General features: G+C 37.7%; 1 long non-coding RNA gene across 1 annotated transcript; it reads left to right on the forward strand.

Moving 5' to 3' along the window:
* Positions 1 to 10,939: 10,939 nt before the first annotated feature.
* On the forward strand, positions 10,940 to 13,024 carry LOC127240934 (uncharacterized). The gene is made up of 4 exons (XR_007836419.1): positions 10,940 to 11,119; positions 11,416 to 11,472; positions 11,552 to 11,766; positions 12,923 to 13,024. It is a non-coding gene; the product is annotated as an uncharacterized LOC127240934 (long non-coding RNA).
* Positions 13,025 to 14,318: the final 1,294 nt, after the last annotated feature.

The raw sequence follows: 14,318 nt of genomic DNA on the forward strand, positions 1-14,318 counted from the left end.
GAATCATGTGAGTTTGCTTTGTTAGCGGCTGATCCTACGTCTTTTGAAGAAGCTGTACAAAAATCAGAATAGAAAGAAGCTATGGAAGAGGAGCTAAATGCTATTAAAAAAAATTCAACTTGGGAGTTGGTCGATGCCCCACATGATAAAAATATTGTTGGCTTGAAATGGGTGTTTCGTACCAAATATAATCCGGATGGAAGTATTCAATAGCATAAAGCTCGACTCGTTGCAAAAGGATATTCACAACAACATGGTATAGACTTTGACGAAACTTTTTCTCCAGTTGCTCGCTTCGAAACTGTGAGAATTATTTTGGCATTAGCTGCTCAATTAAATTTTCCAATTTATCAATTTGATGTGAAGTCGGCTTTTTTAAACGGTGCATTGGAAGAGGAGTTGTATGTTTCTCAACCTCCTGGATTTAATGTTGTTGGCAGTGAAGATAAAGTTTATAGGTTACGAAAAGCTCTTTATGGATTGAAACAAGCTCCTCGGGCTTGGTACAGTGAAATTGATTTATTCTTTCATAGAAATGGATTCTCAAGAAGTGAGAATGAGCCTACTTTATATATAAAGAAGAAAGGTAATGGTGATTTCTTGTTGGTTTTTTATATGTTGATGATATGGTATATCTTGCATCATCAAAGGCCTTACTTGATGATTTTAAGCATACCATGATGAGCAAATTTGAGATGACAGACCTTGGGTTGCTAAAATATTTTTTGGGACTCGAGGTTATTCAGAGTGAAGATGGAATTTTTGTGGACCAAAAGAAGTATTATGCCGATCTTCTAAAGAGATTTAACATGGTGAATTGTGAAGTTGCAGCCACACCAATGAATATTAATGAGAAGTTACAGCATGAAGACGGGACTGAAAAAGCAAATGCAACATTATTTCAAAGTTTGGTTGGTGGCTTGAATTATTTAACACACACTAGAACTGATATTTCTTTCTCGGTTAGTGTTGTGTCCAGATTTATGCATGATCCTACGAAACAACATTTTGGGGCTGCTAAGAGGATTCTTCGTTACATTGCTGGGACGTTGAACTTTGGCATTTGGTACAGTCAGGCAAAAAATTTCAGACTTGTTGGCTTCACCGATAGTGATTGGGCTGCGTGCATTGACGATCGGAAAAGTGTGTCTAGTAATATATTTAATCTCGGTTCTGGAGCAGTAACATGGAGCTCTAAGAAACAAGACACGGTAGCTTTATCATCATGTGAAGCAGAATATTCAGCAGCAACTTCGGCAGCAAAGCAAGCTTTGTGGATTCGGAAACTTCTTACACATTTGGATCATGAGCAGAATGAGGCAACACAAATTTTATGTGACAACAAGGCAGCAATTGCAATTGCCAAATGTTGAGATATTTTAGATATTCAGATTTAGTAGATTTATATATAGATTTGATTTTATTCATAGATTATATTACTTAGATTTGAGTTTATCGAGTCTATTTTGTATGGCCTATATATAGGCTCCTTATTTTGACGATAATAAAATAATCTCATTATTTTCCCCCAAAATTTCTAACATGGTATTAGAGCATGGTTTTCCAAACCCAAAACCCTAGTCGTCGCCGCCGCTGTTCGCCGTCCATCGTCCGCCCTTCTCTGGTCGTCGTTTTTTTTTTTTTTTTTTCGGTCGCCGCCTCCTGCTTTGTTCCCTACGTCGTGGTGTGGTTGGTTTTGTCATCGGAGTTGATCTCATTTTGCGAGTGCTACCTACTGGATTGTTCGATCTACTTTTTTTTATTTGGGCTTTGATTTCGTGATTCACATATTTTTATACGTTTTATTGTTATGGAGCGTATGGACGTTCATTTACCTATTACTACGACCTTGTCCGGCGATAATTATGATCTTTGGATGCAGTCTATGAAAAGTTTCTTGATTGGTAGGAAGTTATGGCGAATTGTCACTGGCGATATCCGACCACCTGTCTCTCCATCTCCTTTTGTGCATGTTTATCCCACCTCTCGGGAGCATGAAGATTATGTTGCCAAATTGGAAGATTGGGATAGTAAGAATCATCAGATTCTTACTTGGTTGCGCAATACTTCTGTACTTGTGATTCAGGTACAATTGACTCCTTTTGATACTGCAAAGGAGGCATGGGATTTCCTCGCTGCTCGTTTTCAGACTACAGGTCTTGCTCATTATTATCAACTTTGGACCACGATGAGCTCCGCCCGACAACAACCTGGTCAGTCTGTTAATGAATTTCTTGCTCAGGTTCAGCCTATTCGTTATCGTCTCCGGCAGTCACAAATTAGTCAGGACCATCTTGACCTTATTCATATCTTGATGGCCCTTCGACCTGAATATGAGGCTGTTCGTGCCTCACTCCTACATCGACATCCATTGCCTACTCTTGATGCTGCCATTCAGGAGATTACTTTTGAGGAGACCCGTCTCCAATTGGTTAAGACACCGAGTTCTGATTCTGCTTTAGCTGTGTCTCGCCAGTCCCGATCTGCTCGTACTGGATGTCGAGTTTGCAAATCTCCTTATCACACTTGGTCTACATGTCCGAAGATTGAGTGCCACTCATGTTGTCTGCGTGGCCATATTGCTCTGGTCTGTCCCACAAGATCTCAACGTTCAGGTAGTTCTGCTCCTAGACATTCCACTAGCTTTGCTCCCAAACCTCGGGAGCCTAGTGGGTCTTCTTCGACTGCATTTTCTACGATTACGGCTGCTACTACTGATGAGACTCAGCATGCGCCCTACAATCCTCATGACATAGAAGCCATCATCAAACAGGTTATGCAAACCAATTCTGCTATGTCTACCACTCCAGGTACATCTACTTGGTATTTTAATTCTGGTTGTTGTCACCATATGACCTCTAACCCTCGTAACTTGACCTATGTGTCCCCTGTCTCCCATTTACCACATATACATACTGCCAATGGTACTACCATGCATATTACCCACACCGGTCTTGCGTCCTCCCCTTCCCTATATCTTCCTGATACATATTGTATCCCTGACTTAGCCTTAAATCTTATCTCTATTGGTCAATTAGTTGAACAAGGTCTTACCGTTACATTCTCTTCTGGTGGTGTGCAGGTTCAGGATTCTCAGACGGGTCAGCTTCTCGGGATGGGACGCAAAGCGGGTCGATTATTTGAGCTTGAGTCTCTTCATACCTCCTGCACATATCCCCGCTCTGCAGCTCTTACCTCTGATTCCTTTAGTCTTCATTGGCACCTTCGCCTAGGTCATGCGTCTTCTAGTAAGCTCCAGTCACTCCATACTAAAGGTCTTTTAGGTCCAGGTCGTTTCGAGTCTTTTAAGTGTGTCGATTGTCAACTTGGCAAACAACCTTCTCACGATTTACTTGGATTTATTTTTTGAAAAATCATTCTGAATTAGCTTCTATATATGCTCAATTTGCTCAGATGATTCACACTCAATTCCCCCGTCCTATTAATGTCCTTTATACTGATAATGCTTGTGAGTACAATACGTCATCATTTTTGCAGTTTTTATCTAGTCAGGGTACCTTGGTACAACGTTCCTGTCCTTATACGTCCCAACAGAATGGGCTGGCAGAACGCAAACATCGTCACATTCTCGATACTGTTCGTGCCCTCTTTCTTTCTGCTAAGTGTCCTGATTGTTTTGGGGGGGAAGCAGCCTTAACTGCTGTTTACAGCATTAATCGGTTACCCTCGTCAATCCTCCATGATGTCAGTCCCTTCGAGCTTCTATTTGGTCAGTCTCTTGATTATAGTTTATTCCATCCATTTGGTTGTGTGTGCTTTGTCCTCCTCCCTCCCCATGAGCGGACAAAGCTTCAACCTCGAGCTCGTTAATGTTTTTTTTTTGGTTATGGTGACGAACACAAGGGTTATAGATGTTGGGATCCTATTTCTAATTGGTTGCGCATATCTCGTCATGTCACCTTTTGGGACCGCACATATTTCTCCACCTTATCCAAGTTTAGCACACCGTTTCACTCATCTTCTCCCTTCTTTTCGTCTTCTCTCTTCGATCTCTTCCCAGACACCTCTTCCTCTTCTTCACCACAGCTCATTGATCAATTTTTCTTGTCACTGTCTCCTGGAGTTAATCCGCTTGCGCCTCCTGAGCCGACGCCTCCTGAGCCAACGTCTACTCCTACACCTCTCCCTACTTGTCGTCGCTCCACTCGTGTAAGTAAACCTCCTTCACACCTTAATGATTACCATTGTTACTCTGTCATTCTATCTCAACATGAACCTAGGTCCTTTCGTGAGGCGAATGCTGATCCATTATGGCAGCAAGCTATGACTGAGGAATTGCAGGCTCTGGAAAAGACTCACACTTGGGATTTAGTGGATTTGCCCTCAGGAAAAACCCCTATTGGGTGCAAGTGGATTTTTAAAATTAAGACACATTCTGATGGTTCCATTGAGCGCTACAAGGCTCGTCTGGTGGCCAAAGGTTATTCCCAAGAGTATGGAATTGACTATGAGGAGACATTTGCTCATGTTGCTCGTCTCACTACTGTTCGTTGTCTTCTTGCTGTTGCGGTTGTTCGTCAATGGTCCCTTCTTCAGTTAGATGTCAAGAATGCATTCCTCCATGGCACACTTTATGAAGAAGTTTATATGACCCCTCATCCAGGTCTCTTGTTTTCTGGAAAAGTTTGTCGCTTGCGCCGTGCTTTATATGGGTTGAAGCAGGCCCCTCGGGCTTGGTATGCGACATTCAGTGCTGCACTATTGGAGTTTGGTTTTACCACATGTGCTTACGACTCTGGTTTATTTCTTCGTCGTTCTTCATCAGGGATAGTTATACTCTTACTGTATGTTGATGATATGATCATCACGGGACATGATGCATCTGGTATTTCTGATCTACAAGCATATCTTAGCCAGCAGTTTGAGATGAAGAGCTTGGGTCCCCTTGGTTACTTTTTGGGGCTTGAAGTCTCTGATTCTCCCGATGGTTTCTTTTTGTCCCAGGCTAAGTATGCCTCCGATCTTCTTGCTCGAGCTGGTCTCACAGACTGTCAGGTAGCATCTACACCACTTGCGTATGACGTTCGACATACTCCTCATGATGGCTCTCTTCTTGATGATCCCACTCTTTATCGTCAACTTGTTGGGAGTTTGATCTATTTGACTGTCACTCGACCAGATATCGCTCATGCAGTCCATATTGTGAGTTAGTTCATGGCAGCTCCGAGGACTTCTCACCACTTTGCCGTCTTACATATTCTTCGTTATGTGAAAGGTACTCTTCTGCATGGCTTATAGTTCTCCTCTAACTCTTCTTTGACTCTCAGCGGTTATTCTGATGCTGATTGGGCTGGTGATCCCACCGATGATGCTCGACCACTGGTTTCTGCTTCTCCCTGGGTGATTCTCTCATTTCTTGGCGCAGCAAGAAGCAAACTTTAGTTTCTCGCTCCAGTGCCGAGTCAGAGTGTCGTGCTCTTGCTGACTCTACTTCAGAACTTCTATGGCTTCGACGGCTACTCACTGACCTTGGTGCCCCTCAGCCATCTTCTACGGCTCTTCACTGTGATAGTCAGAGTGCTATGAAGATGGCCCATAATGATACTTTCCACGAGCGCACCAAGCATATTGAGCTTGACTGTCACTTTATTCGATAACATGTTGTCAATGGAGTAGTTCATCTCATTCCAGTATCTTCTGAAGATCAGACATCAGATATTTTTACCAAATCTCTTCTTCCAGGCCGTTTCCGATTACTCTTGGACAAACTCAAGTTGGTCTCTACTGCCCTATCTTGAGTTTGAGGGGGGATATTGAGATATTTTAGATATTCAGATTTAGTAGATTTATATCTAGATTTGATTTTATTCATAGATTAGATTACTTAGATTTGAGTTTATCGAGTCTATTTTGTATGGCATATATATAGGCTCCTTATTTTGACGATAATAAAATAATCTCATTATTTTCCCCCAAAATTTCTAACACAAAAAATCCAGCTTTCCATGGGAGGACAAAACATATTGACGTGCAGCATCACTTCATTCGACAACTTGTAGCAAATTGAACAATTGAAGTGACGTTTTGTGGAACCAACGAGCAAGTAGCAGATATCTTCACCAAATCACTTCCTCAAGCCAAACATGATTATTTCGAGTGTCAAGCTTTGAAGCAAGGGGAATGTTAATTAAGTGCTTCAAATTATTATTGTTATTAAATAAATAATATGTGCATATTATTAGGAGTTGCAACCGTTGGTTTAAAATTTGAAATAAACTATTCTCCTTTGTTCTTATTTCTTTTCCTGTTCCGCTAACAAGCAGGAGTAGATCCGTATAGAATATTGTAACCTTCACAACATCGTTATTTGACCACCCTAGTGAAAATGTTTCACGAACTTTTGACCTAGAAAATTTTTCTAAAATAGTTTATTGCATTCATTTTATTTCTTGCATTTTAGTCGGCTTTTTTACCTTGTAATTACTTCAATTGATTTTTATGCTTATAAGAATTTCACATTTCCTGAGGCTACCCTTGCGAGGTTGCAAAATATAAGGCACTCCACTTCTGAATCATTCAATTCTGGTCCCTACATTCTTCGAATATTACAAAGTAACTAGCAGTGGAGTTTGAAAGCTCAAAAACCCTCCCATTCCCTATCATGTTTCATTCAAATCATTTATGTCCACTCTGAAAGCCAATGGATTCTCTCCCCGAATTTATCACTTCCAAGCCAAGCACTTCCAAGTAATTCAAGGTAACCAAATCCTATTTCATGGGTCATCTTTGCATTAAATATTCAAACTTTGACCCTAGAACATACCCAGTGATAGAACATCATTTCACAGTTTACTTTGTACCCGTCCCATTTTAGGTTCCTATATTTGTCTTCTACATGCAAATCTTATTTATCCATATTTATTTTTCCTTAGGAAATTTACTTCTATTTGGGATAATTTTATATTTCCTTATTCCTATACATCGAGAATCCCTGTTGGTTCCTAGAAATAACACGCTGAACGATTTTTTAAAGATTCATGATGAGGTTGGTCCTAATTATGATGGTGGAACGATCGAGAAATCGATGGTATAAGATTGCACTCGAGACTACTTAACTCGTTTGTCTAATGGCGAATCTTGATAACAAAGCATCGATATGGCAGGCTCGATCGGATCACATGAATTTTTTTACAATCGAGTGGATGGTTCGAAATGAATTGGTTCGTGGCATTCCCATTATACAACATTCTACACAAGTTTGTGAGGGATGCATTCTTGCAAAACAATCAAGACATCCGTTCCCCAAGAAGCTCAATGGCAGGCAAGTAAACCTCTTGAATTGGTTCATGTAGATCTATGTGGTCCGATATCTCTCTCAACCGCGTCAGGTAATCGTTACTTCATGTTAATAGTCGATGATTTCAGTCGTTACATGTGATTTTTTATGTTGAAATATAAGGATGAAGCCTTTGTCAATTTCGCGAAATTCAAAGTTAAAATTGAAAAAGGCACATCAATGAAGTTGAAAGGATTGCGGACTGATTGTGGGGGAATTCACCTCTAAAAAATTTAATGAGTTTTGTAAGCAGGAAGGAATTCAGAGGCAACTTACAGCCCCTTACTCCCCTCAACAAAATGGTGTGGCGGAGAGTCGTAACAGAAGCATTCTTGAAGTTACGAGGTCTTTCTCACGAACGATGAATGTGCCTGATGTAATATGGCGTGAAGCCGTCAGACATGCTGTCTACATACTCAACCGAATTCCGACTAAAGGATTGAAAGGGATGACGCCATAGGAAGGTCTAAAATGATTTAAACCGACACTTGAGCACCTAAAGGTGTTTGGGTGCATTGGGTATGTGAAGAAGCTGGCTGATCAGGTCTCGAAGCTGAGCAATCGCAGCACTCCAATGATTTATTTGGGTGTTGAATCGGGTTCTAAAGCCTACCGAATGATGAACCCACTTGAGCTGAAAGTTTTGGTTGCTCGTGATGTCATTTTCGATGAAAAAAAAATTGAGTTGGGCCCAATCACACACGGAAGAGGCTGATGCAAATAAATTGTGGTTAACGATTCTTTCAATCATATCCCGAAAGAAGAAGTACCAGCCGACACCAACAGAGACCATCAGCCCGAACCTCCTGCTGAGCATGCTGATGGAAATTCTGCAGCAGCTCCGAATGCAGCTCCTTCGAGCGAAAATATTGTAGAAAATGTGGACCCCTCAATGTATGAACACACTCCTATTAAAGGTTTTCGAAGTCTCACTGATATCTACAATGAGACGGAGCATGCCGATGAATTGATGTTTGTAGGTGATGAACCTACAACATTTACAGAGGCAGCTGGTGTTCCTTCGTGGCAAGAAGCAATGAAAGCGGAATTAAGTTCGATTGAAAAGAATCGTACTTGGAAGCTTACAACTCTTCCACCTGGGGACAAACCAATCGGACTGAAATGGGTGTTTAAAGCTAAGAAAGATGCTGACGGAAATATCATCAAACACAAAGCTCGATTGGTCGCAAATGGATATGTTCAACGGAAAGGGAGCAATTTTGATGAAGTTTTTGCACCGGTGACCCGGTTGGAAATTATAAGGCTGCAATTGGCTATAACTGCAATGAAAGGATGGTTGATCCATCATCTTGATGTGAAGTCGGCATTCTTAAATGGAGAACTTCAAGAGGAAGAATACGTGTCTCAACCCGATGGTTTTGTTGCTAAAGGGAAGGAGCATATGGTATACCAACTATACAAGGACCTTTATGGATTACGCCAAGCGCCACGAGCATGGAACATACGTCTTGATAAGATACTTAAAGATTTGGGCTTTACAAGGTGTTCACAAGAGCAAGCGGTGTATAAGCTTCATCGTTCCAACACAATTTTGATATTTGGCGTATATGTGGATGATTTAATTGTCATCGGATCAAATGAAGACCAAGTAACTCGATTCAAAGGAAAAATGCAGCAGGTGTTTGATATGAGTGACTTGGGGATGTTGACATACTACTTGGGAGTAGAAGTGGGGCAAAGTGAGAATGGCATCGAAATAAGTCAAGCCGGGTATGCAAATGGGATTCTACAAGCAGCTGGAATGTGGGACTGTAACCTAACAAAGTGGCGGATGGATGCAAATTTTAGCCTATCGATGGATGAGGAAGGCACACCTGTAAATGCAACAAATTATCGCCAACTCATTGGTCGTCTTCGATACTTGACTTATATAAGACCAGACCTTGCTTACTCTGTTGGGGTCGCTAGTCGCTATATGAGCAGTCCAAAAGCCATCTGAAGGCAGTGAAAATGAACTTCAATACTTGAAAGGTACAGTGCAATATGGTTTGGCATACACAAGAGGAGGCAATGGAAACAGACTGCATTCCAGAAAACACAAAAATAGAGTTTGCTACTGTTCTATTTTTCTTCCTTGCTATTTGCCTCATGTTTTTGGTGTGAATCTTAATTCCAATCTAGGTGACTGCCAACACGCCGAGCAGCAGTGGTAGTAGAGATGATCATTACGAAGACAGACATATATAAATGCTTCATCTGCAGGTACATTTGAAAAGACATGTTATTCAAACACTTTTTTACATTTAAAATGAAATGCAAATAAATAAAACAAAATGCTGAGAAAGTTTGCAGATGTATTTGTTTTTGCAGGGGTAACTCTTTTTCCACAAATATCTTCAACGACCAGACAATAATGATATGCCAGCAGGTATATATGATTTTATTCATTTCAGATTTAATAAAGATTGATTTGTTTAGATTTATTTAGCTTTAATGGAACGTGTGCTGATATTTCAGAAATCGTTTGACAATTGGCCGATAGTTGATAATTATTAGCGGATTTGATTAGTTAGTTTGCCTAGTTAATTCGATTACTTGATTTGACTAGCTGATTCGATTAACGGTTTTTATTAAAGTGTTTGATATTAGTTGTTTATAGGCAAAACGATCATTAATGACATTTTGTATTTCACTATTAAAATATTTAGTAATGTTCTTCATTATATAGGATTTTTTAGAATTTTTATTATTACCTATTGAAAATTTTATTAAAATCTTTGTTTTTATTATTTTTTAAATATTTTGTAAAAAAATTATATATATTTTTTATTGAATTAATTTTTAATTAAATTTTTTATTATTTATAATTTGAATAAATCTATTCTTTTATATTTATCTGTAATTAAAAAATTCATGTGACAAACAATAAATAAGTATATATAAATAAATTAATAATAAAATTTCAATTATATTAAATTTATAAAAGAAAATTTAAAAGTTAACTAAAAATATATATCAACAAAATTAATAAATACTACAATGATTAATATATTACTATGCGTAAAATGAATGATTTATTTGAAGGTCAAATAAAAAACAAAATAAAATAAAATTGAAACAACTATTTTGAAACGAATTTCAAAAATTAATTTTTTGGGATCAATAAGCTATTTCAACAAGCTAATTTACCAAACACTAAAATTAGTTTTTTAATGTTCAATAAATAAGACTCTAAAAAAGGTTATTTCTCAAACACCTCTTTAATGTCTTTAAAAATTAAATGAAAGCTTAATATTTGGAATCTATTAATATACAGTGGATTGTATAATTTTTTTATTTAAAAAAATAATGATAGCTTTTTTATGCACTCTTATGTCATAGTTACTCAATCAAATTTAATTCAATTCATTTTTATCGATGAGAATTATCATGTATATAATTTTATTTTTTATTTTATAAACCATTGTTGAATTTTGGCCGACCCTGACCCATATCTGGTGCATACCCCGACCCGTGACCCAATTTTCCCCTGCTATCTGATGCGTTCATTCTAGGGTTGTAATTCTAGTTGTCTATTCATTCATATATATTATATTAGGGTTGCCCATCGTTCCGAGATTTGCGCAGCCACTTGTAATCTCTCTCTCAATAGAGTTCTCTCTTCTCCGTTTGCTTAAAATTTTCGAGAGGCAATTATTCAGTGGATATTTGTGGAGAGATTAGTGAGTTTGTTAGGTGTGATTTTCTCTATTTTTGAGTTGTTTCACTAGGGATCAGGGTTTTTTGGATAGGATAGAGGGTCTTTGGTGCCTTTGGACCGAGTTCGATGGTCCCTGTTTTTGCCTCCTTTTGTTAATAAGGGTTAGCGATATAAATTTGAGCCACAAGTCAGAATTTTTTGTCTGTGTTTGTTTACTGTTTTGTGTATTAAGATTTTCTACAAAATAAAATCTGTATTTGGTTCTTTTCTTTCAAGTGTTATTCATAGTATCCAAAAACTTACAACCTACATGAAGCTTAATTTTTTATAATATTCTTTATAAATATAAGTTCTTGATACTATAAAATTGATGCGAATCGATTCATTCTATTTTCAATTTATTTTTAAAATCCAAACATTGCACTAGCATGATGACAATGGCTTTGTTTTTTTGCAGTTTGAAAGAGAATTTCAGGTCGGATGTTTGACAGAGAAAAGGATGGATGATTTAAAGGTTTGCTTCGTTAAAACTGATTGTTTTTAGTTTACTAGCAACTTACTGATTCTTTTTAATGGTTTCATACAAACTGCAGTCATTGCCCGAGGATGAATGGTTCTGTGGTGAACAATGCAACATGATGCATTCACCTCTTCGGAAGTTTTCTGCCGACGGAAATTTGAAGCTTCCCAGAACTGTTGTGAAGATTTTGAAGAAGAAAGTTAAGGGAAAAGCTTCAACGCCGAACCCATATTAATTGGAGTGCAGCTCTCACTCTCAATGATATTGGGGTTTCTGGAAGATAAACTGGTACGAGTTGGTCATTTTATTTCTCTCTCATCCTACTGCACATTAATAAATGCAATGAAAAGGTGGTGATGGATCTCTATCCTAATTGGGTATTGTATCAATTTCATGTCAACAAAAGACTATAGAAAACATATAAAGCAACGAGTTGGGTAATATAGTAATTATGAATAATTAATTTAATAAATAAAAATAAATGAAAGTTCTTATATAATAATTTGTTTAAAGTGTATAATATAGCTATTGACAATAATGAATAGTGAATTGGTGATCATGTTACAAATACAATGTAGCCCTTCCCATATCATCTTCTCTTAATAAAATGGGGAAGTTTGCTCGGCACTGCCGATAATTCGCTAGAGTCATCCTGCAATCACTCCAGCTGAGTTGAGAAGTGACCTATTTTAATTGGTTGACTTGAGAGCATGAAGCCATCCAGCTGGGTTGTTGGCTCCGATGGCATTACTTTTTCACAAAATTTGTTTATGTTTGTGCTTAGTTCTATGAATTTTTCGAGCTTGATTTTCTCAATGCTTCTTGAATTGAATCTTCGTCCTTAACTCATTTTAGTTGCATTTATGTGAATCTGGATTTGAACTATTGATATGTTTTGTAGGCCAAACTATGGTTTTCTCCACACTCATTTTCCACAAATTGACACTATGTTTTCAATTTTTTTCATCCTAACTATTTTTGCAATTCTTTTTAAATAACATCTCAGTTTCTATCACTATCATAAATAAAAAAATATATTTAGTTACATTTAACAAATTAATACAAATTGCCTTGATAAAAAGAAACAACTAAGCATTTTTGTTTATACATTAATTTATTTACCTTCTGCAACCAGCCCCTAATTACTGCTGCCAAATTACTAACACAAAATGCATTCATCCTCCTAACCCTCCAAACTTACACAACAAAAAAGAAAAACCTACCCAATTCAACTTGGAGTGCAGAAGTGCAGTATCACAGAAGTATAAACAAAATAGCACACTCAAAGAAGACCCCCATACCAGCTCCACGTTCATATCTGTTCATCGGTTTTCATAGTAAAAGAAATTAGGATATTATAACCTATTGAATTCCTTCTTGGACATCATTGGGTTTACTTGTTCTTACAATTGTCCCACTCTGCTTTCTACGTGGGACGGTGCAGAAGGTGGAATGCTTGCAAGAATATATACTCTGCCTGTAGGAGGATATTATGGGCTCCTGCTGCCAAGAAGTCAAAAAGTTCTCAGAAGAAGTTGTCCAATGCCTATGTAATAGCAATGATTCTCATAATCTTAGTGTATCAAATTAAATGCGTATGATTGTGTGTGTATCTTCTCTTAATAGGAAGTGTATTGTATTATATATATATATATGGATTGATCAATAAAATAAACATATCAAAGTAATCATACTATGCTTGTTGGATCATTTAAAATAAACAACAAATCATGTCACCCAAAAATAGACAAAAATGAAAAGGGCGGAGGAATTGACTCAGCACAAATAGCCCGAAAAAATAAAAAAAAAAGTACAAACCAAGCAGAGGCTTTCATGCTTCCAATAAGCTATAAATTGAAGAGACATGTCAAGGGAAAACTTTAATAAAAGTGCATTTGAGTTTATGAAGTAGATTATTGAAACTTTATTGAATTTAAAGGTAAAAGTATACTAAAGAATTTTAAGTGTGGAAAGTAGAGTATAGATGAAGTAAGGTGAGTGGCGATTGAAGTGCATAATGGGTTCGCATGGTGATGGAGGTGAGAATTTTGAATGAATGTTCACAATCTCGCGTAGGTGTTTATGGGTGAAGTCGATTAATTTTTATTGAGAGTGATAAGTTTGTAAGCATGCATAAATGGTAATGGATGATCTCTGGGGACGAAAGTATATGTGATATATGTGTAAATTTCATAGGGAGAGTAACGTGTGCAAGTTGATATATAAGACTTCTGTTTGCTAATGAACTACTATAGGCAATCATGGAAAGATAAGTTAATTCCCAGTAAATTCAAGAAATGCATACTTATCCCAGATGGTAGAACTTTAAACTATCCTTTCCATAAATGACAATTACTTCCATTAAGATAAATAGCTTCTTTGTATTCTCCTCGATCATTCAAGCAAGTCAATACACCAATAATCTAAACCAAGCTCTAATTAAACTCTTATAGGATTTCGCAACCCTGTTTTGCAAGATTCTGCAAAGAGCACTAATAATGCAAGAGACAATGGTCTTATGATCAAGAATCCTTTAAATCAATGATAAAACTTGGGTGGTCCAAACCAAAGAGAACAGCTCCTCCACGTTCAAACAATGTACAGAAGACCTTCAAGAAATCTTATAATAATACTCCAACAGACAATTTATGACCAAAGCAAGCAGCAATTGAAAAACAGAAATATAAAATTCCCCCGTCCCCCTAAAAAAAGGATAAGCAAAAAGACCTGGTCTAGTATATCTCGAACAGCAGACCTCATGGCTTCAAATTGATGAGCATGCTGGCCTTGTCATAAATTTATGCATTTTTATCCATATGGAAAGGGAGCTCAACCCAACA

This window comes from Andrographis paniculata, unplaced genomic scaffold, assembly GCF_009805555.1.
Source record: "Andrographis paniculata isolate CXL003 unplaced genomic scaffold, ASM980555v1 Contig80END, whole genome shotgun sequence".
NCBI classification, from domain to species: Eukaryota; Viridiplantae; Streptophyta; class Magnoliopsida; order Lamiales; family Acanthaceae; genus Andrographis; species Andrographis paniculata.